The following is a 7,441-nucleotide window of genomic DNA, read 5'->3' as shown; positions in this document are numbered from 1 at the left end:
TTCGGACCGATGAGTTGTACTATCGGGCTGGGGGTACGAATAGATCTCAAAAGAGAGGTACCCGAGAAACGGACTCTCACTGTCTGTGCACCAACATTGTCAGGGCAGTATTATCAGCGTGTAGCTACCCCAAGACCGCTCCGTAGAGGGTCTCGGTATTTGAGAGGATCTCTAACGGAGCGACTAAGTCTAAGCCAATGTTTTCATAAGAAACAATCGCCGTTCAATGTGACGAACTCCCGGAAATCATAATAAATATGACTGATAAGGGAAAGTCGATTCGACCTTTTAGCTCTGACCCGCTTATATCACATCGTCTAACCCGGTTGCGATCGGGAACAATTAGACAAAGGGATTATCAGAGAATACAAAGGGGATTATTCTCGGATGATGAAGCATCAGATGCCAACTCTGCAGTCACTTCTGACAAAATGGTGTCCAGCCCAGGACAATCCCACGAGGCATTCATGATTAGCACCGAGCAAATCGCCAGAATTCTCGAGGATGCTCTAACCAAGCAGAAAGAGTCATTCAAGATTGAAATGGAAATAGCTATGCTATAGATGAGGGAAGAGCATGACCAACAAATTCGGGCTCTGTCCAATAAGTTCGGTGAATCAGCCCGCCATACCTGCTGACCAAGCAAGTAGCCGCATTCAGATGTGGAGAACGTCTCAATGCTGAGAACCTCCCGTTGACCAGAACCACTAGGGGTTGAGCCCCCACTTGAAGCACGAATAAAACACCCGGCGGGCTGGTCCCGCAATGCATAATCAAACATATAGGTGTAGGCCCGTTGTTCCTTCTCACAAATCGTCTGCAAGCATGGATACAGACGAGGACAACAAGATGAAGCGACCTCAAGAGAAAAGTCATATGCCTCTGATGTCTGATCGAGAGCAAAAGAAACCGGGATTCCGTCGTCTTACACCGAGAGAGTGCGGCATTCGACCCCGTATCTGGCGCAAGTCAACCTGATGCAACTTCACTGCCGTTCGACGCAGAAGCATTCGCCCCTCAGCATTTGATCTACTTTAAGCTCTCACTTGGATATGATCTTCCGGAAATGAAGTCTTGATGGTTCGATCATTGTTGGCACCCTCGCGGACCCCGCCTGATCGATTGGTACCACCGTTCTCAAGTTTGAAAGCATCAATAGCTGGGACGACCTGGAGAACCTGTTCCTCGCTCACTTCTTTGATGATGATGCCGAGGTGTCAATCAGGACACTCTTCGATGAGAAGCAAAAAGAGGATGAGACGGTCAAGGAATTCGTCAAGCGCTTCCTGAACAAGGCGATGAACTGCCAAAATCCGATCACAGATGACTTCATCCTCCAAACTTGTCATAACAATCTCTCTTTGGACGTGTTGAAAGTCATAGGAGTAGCATCGTCCAACACCTGGAAAGAGTTGAAGGTGCGCGAAGAACGAGCCGAACGCTTCATTAGAAGGAAGCAAGCCGAGAGAAGCCAACCGATGGCTAACCCTCCAAATTCAAGCTTCGTCTCCCGTGGTAAGGGGAAGACACCTGCAGCTGCTGTTGATGCTAATCAAACGTCACAATAGTAATCCCGAAGATAGCAAAAGACTTCGGATCCGAGACTTCAAAAAGAGTACTCATTCAAGGACGAAGACGTTACGGCCATTTTCGAGTCCCTCCTTGAAAATAACAAGATCAAGCTACCACCTATTGCAGATCAGGAGGAAGCTGATAATACTATGGATCCGAAGTACTGTGCGTACCACAGAAGGATCCTTCATCCTACCAAGGCTTGTTTCGCTCTCAAAAATAGCATCCAAACCTTGGTTGAAGCCGGCGTCATAACGCTCAATTAAGTCGAATGAAGACTCCGACAAGTATAAGAGTATAAACTGCTCATTCCGACACTCCAAAGAGTATACGAGTATAAACTGCTTCTCGATCCTCTAACCTGTATATGAGGTTAAAATGTTCCTTGATACTCCAATAGGTATATGAGTCTAAACTATTTCCTACCATTGACGGGAAGTTCCTGGAGAATTTTTATACGTAATATTCTTAAGGATAAACCGGTCATGTAACTGAGTACAAAGTCAGACCCAGTTCCATAAAGAAAGCTGGGGGTGGATGATTCATGTAACGGAAAATTCCCGAAAGAATGCTACATGTAATTTTCTTAGGGATAACCCGATCACTACAAAGTGATAAACACTAAACCCCTACTGTGATTTCTAAATACTCTTTTGTTGACAACTCACAGTCTTCCACCACAAAATCCCCCACCGATCAGACTAATTGATGGTGAGACCACCAAAATTCTTTTCGGTTAAATCCATTTAAACTTTCGATGTATCTATGCACTCAACATCCTCATTGTTAGAGTCCGGACATGATACTCAGAATTTTAATGTCTTAATCCTTGATGAATTGTCAAACCCCTTTGTGTTAAGTTCTTATCACTTGACACCAAGAATCCCCATTGTGTAATCGGTATAAGTCAACACTCCCTCTGTGATTTGTACTCCTACTCTCACTATTTACCTGGTCAAACCTTCTTACAGTTAGGACCACAACCAAAATCCCCTCTCGATTCTTCCAATGAACGACAGGTCCATAAATTGAGCGATCAAACTTTTCTACAGTTAGGATCGTCTCAAAACTCCTACTCAGTCAAACCTTCCTACAGTTAGGGTCAAAGCCAAAATCTCCTTTCGATTCCTCCAATGAACGAGAGGTCCACTTTCAATCGAGTGATCAAACCTTCCTACAGTTAGGGTTACCTCAAACTCCCGCTTGGTCAAACCTTCCTACAGTTAGGGCTAAAATCACAATTCACTCTCGATAAATGAGAAATTCACCTTTACTTCGGTAATCAAATATTCCGACAGTTAGGATCATCCGAATCTTTTCAATTCTCAGAGTGGAGATCCTACTCCTAGTTTTACTTTTTAGATTCTCAAAGTGAAGATCCCACTTTGAGTTTCTTCTACACTGAAGATAGAATATAAAATTCTTCCTCTTCGGTTTCATGAGATAGAATATAAAATTCTTCCTCTCCTATTTTGAGTTCGTCTTTGCCCCAAGAGAAGACACAATATTTCAACATTATAACTTCAAAATCCGCGTCTTACATGCGCAGGGAATTTTATCCCAAATTCTAAGTAGGGATAAGTCAACGTCTAATACGCGTTACCGGTTTAGTCTTTCACGATTGAAAAAGACACCAGAATTCTAGTCTGGGGAATTTTATCCCAAAGCCTTAGTAAGGATAAGTCAGTGCCTAACACGCGTTACCGGTTAGTCTTTGACCGTAAAAAAAAGATAAAAGCCCACATATTCGACATTATGGTAGGTTGTTATTCATAACACCAAAATCCGTGCTTCACACGTATGGGGAATTTTATCCCGAAGCCTAAGAAGGGATAGGTCAGCGCCTAACACGTGTTGCCAGTTTAATCTCTTACCGATTGAAAAAGACACCAGAATTCCAGTCTGAGGAATTTTATCCCGAAGCCTAAGAAGGGATAAGTCAACGCCTAATACGCGTTGCAGGTTTAGTCTTTCACCGATTGAAGAAGACACCAGAATCCAAGTCTGGGGACTTTAATCCCGAAGCCTACGTAGGGATAAGTCAGCGTCTAACACACGTTGTCGGGTAGTCTATTCCCATGAGAAAGATGAAGTCTACGTATTCAATATCGTAGTACTAAAAGAGTTAACTCTTTTAGCACAACGTTACATACAGGACGGACTTAAACAATCTGCATGCTAGCCCGACTCAAACGGTAGTCGGTAAAGGCTCATCAAACCCGTTAATGGTTGAGGGTATGCCAAAAATCCTATAAATACAAGAGTCATTGATGCACCAGCTCCATTAGATGGTCTCGTGACTTGAGCATCCAACAACTTTAAGATAAGATCCATACCTGCTGATGAATCAACTTTAACAGTTGTTCCTCTAACCTAACATTTGGGACCGCCACGCTCCAACACTTTAAGAGCTTAAACTGTATAGACCCAAGGTCAACCTGTTGCAATGAAGGTCAACATATGTCGATGCAAAAACCCTAAGGTCAATGCCAGTTAACGTGTAGCCCTAGCTCAACGTCGGTCAACGCGTTGCGATGAAAGTCAACATCGGTCAACGCATGATCTCCGATCAACTCCAAGTTCAGATATGAATTTCCGACAAAGATGATCGGTTCAAAGTCAACTCAATGACACGAGCCAAGTTCAAAAACTTACACATCAACTTCAATTCAAGACTTCAACAACGATCAGACGATAAACGCAGCGCCAAAAGAACTTTATCTATTCGACAAGATGCTGACTAGACTGAAGGCTGAAAAAGTCAAGAATTAAAGCAGTTCACAGATCCATCTACGAAATTAAGAAAAGGGCCTATCTTATCCAAAGCCTTTCAGACTCTTCTATAAAAGAATGAGTCTAAAATACTTTAGAGGGGGTATCTTTAGGTGTCTGAAAATGCCTATAGGTGTCCGCGCACAGCTCGAGACGGAGAGAAGATGCCATACATTGTTATCCGAGTCTAGGAGGATTATCTGATGCCGATAAGTACATGAACCAGGATGGCGAACTAACTGTACCTCGTGCGCTCACCGGCCACCGCCAATTGGCCATCACGCCTGTCGGTCAACTCGCGCGTGTCGGTCAGCTCCAAGTGACCAAACGCACTTGTCAGTCAGATCACATGCGTCGGTCAGCTCCAAGTGCCATGAAGAACCTAACGAGCGCATGAAGTGAGTCAATAAAGCATGCAAGTCAACGGAATGATGAAATACGCAATACAAGTCCGGAGAAGTCAGAAAGTGTCGAACACCTCAAAGTAGCCCGCAAAAAGAAGAGGCATTTAGACCATTCTACAATTTGAATCTGAAGAAACTCAAAAGATAAAAGTTATAGGTATCTTCGTCAGCTTTCCAACGCATCTTGAACCAGCTAAATCTGAGAGAGTTAAACCAAAATATCAAAGATATCTCAAACAGACCCGCGCGCCGACGGGTCGGACCAATCTGACCCGCGAGCTGGCAGGTCAGACCAATCCAACCCGCGCGGTGGCGGGTCGGATCAATCCGACCCGTGCGGTGGCGGGTCGGATCCATCCGACCCGCACGGCGGCTCGGATCTCGGCGATCTCTTAACGGCCTCTCCCTTTAGCATTTCTCGTGCTTTTTGGACCAGGGCTCGGGCATGCGCACGCAAGGCGCGGCGCTTCTGGATTCGCTCCTCGAGAGTAGAACGGGTTCTTTTGACATGAACCCATTTGTTTGTTTCTGCTTCGGAGGAGGGGCTGGTTGTTTGCCGTGGTTGCTCCTGGCGTTGCCTGGATTTTAGATCCATGTTATAGCGGATCCCATCCATTGGCTCCAAAGCCTCGGCCAGTTGTCGAGCAAGACGTTGACGCTGTCTTTGTCGTGCTCTCTTTGATAATGCCGGAGCGTCTTCAGAAGTCATCTCCTCGGCGGAAGAGGAGTCCGGATCTGCGATCTCGACCACGTTGGACGACACGGGGACGTCGCGTGGTGTAAGTGCAGAGGCGGCAACGGGGTCTTGGATTTTCGAACCGAAGGACCTGCAAACGTTTATGAAAGAGGTTACCTTTTTGTACCCGTTTGGAGAGGCGGATCTGGAGGAGGAGGAAGAGAAGCCTTCTTTGAACCGTTGTTGATCGAGATCATCTACAAACGTGGTTAGGCCGTTATTGACTGAAGATAAGGCCAAATCACTCATTCTTATCCAAAAACCCCTAACCAAAGCCTATAAGTACAGGCCTAGGGGCTCATTTCATAGGGGGTGATTTATTATCAAGACGAGGAGGTGCTGTCGAATTCTAGGGCTAAAGGTCACGAATTTCAGTGAGGGTTAGCGAGATCCCGGCGAACTCCAGCATAAAGAAAGAGCTATTCGAAGGATCTGAAGCTCATACGTCCGTTCCTTGAGATTAGGCTTTGTCTTAATCTCGAGAAGAGATACTGATTTCGCTTGGTCAATTTCAGCGCTTCAATCAAATACTCCTTCGGTGAAGAAGAAGTTCTGCCCAATTTTCCATCAACCGGATCTGATTCGTGGTGGTCCACGGATATCAACGTCCCCGACACAGGCAGAGATCCCGCACAAGCAGAAGACCGATAAACGATCTCTCTGTGTATGTTTGATAAAGTTGTAAATTTTTTTATTTTCATTGTGTAAGGAGATCTTATAAAAAGATCAACTTTTTATTTTATTCGAGTTTATGTAACGACCAAAATTATAATAGATTCGATAGCAATGAAAACATCAACTTTTGACAAAAACACTTGGTAGATTTGGGGTATCTTGTGTGCTTAAGTTTTTCTTCTGCTACTTGAATACTCTAACAAATGGTATCAAAGCTACTATGGCGACCAAGACGACAGCAACAAAGTTCGAGGTGGAGAAATTTAACGACAAGTCGAATTTTCTCTTGTGGAAGATGCACGACATGGCATTACTCGTGAAGGAAGGGGTCCACCGATCCCTAGAAGGTTTTGAGAAGAAGCCATTAACTTTGGATGAAGATGAGTGGAAAGACATGGATATCCAGGCAAAGGCTACGATAATCTTGTGCTTATCAGATGAGGTGCTCTACAACGTTATGTACGAGAGCACGGCTACGGCTATATGGTGCAAGTTGGAAAGCTTGTATATGACGAAGAGTTTGTCAAATAAACTCTTCAAGAAGAAGTAGCTATATGAACTTCGGAAGATGGAAGGTACACCTATTCTACAAAACTTGAACATCTCCAATAGGATTATTGGTGATTGGTTGGCTCTTGAGGTGAAGCTAGAAGAAGAAGACCAAGCTCTTCTGTTGTTGTGTTCGCTTTCACCCAGTTAGAATCACTTGGCGACTACCATCATGTATGGGAAGGAGACTTTGGAGTTAGAAGATGTCATCTCGATGCTTCAGAATAATGAACTCATCAGGAAGACAGACACCATGGAGGAATCTTCAGGTCTAGCGGCCAATGTAAAGAATGGGAAGTCGAACGACAAGGAGCTGGTCAAGGCTTAAGTAAATTCTAGTTTTGTCATCTGTTTTTGGTGCAAATGACCAGGTCGCTTCAAGAAGGATTGCAAGTCGTACAAGGAGTACTTGAAGAAACAGGATGGTGGGACTAACAGCACTAAGGGTAAGGATAACCATGCTAGTGTCGTAAAAGATCTCTGTGACGTACTGAGTGTGGAGTCAGGTACGAGTAAGTATATCGATGATTAGTTACTTGATTCAGGATGCACATATCACATGTGCCCAAAGAGGGAGTGGTTCAGCACTTACAGGCCTATTTCTGAAGAATCGGTTCTCATAGGGAACGATGCAGTGTGTTAGATTGTTGGCATTTGGGAATGTCAGGATGAAGATGCACGATGGATAAGAAAGGACTCTCTCCAATGTTCAGTATGTTCCAAACTTAAATAA

The sequence above is a fragment of the Asparagus officinalis genome, chromosome 4, assembly GCF_001876935.1.
Source record: "Asparagus officinalis chromosome 4, Aspof.V1, whole genome shotgun sequence".
Lineage (NCBI taxonomy): Eukaryota > Viridiplantae > Streptophyta > Magnoliopsida > Asparagales > Asparagaceae > Asparagus > Asparagus officinalis.
The sequence above is the reverse complement of the archived record's forward strand: the minus strand, read 5'-3'. Positions refer to the sequence as shown.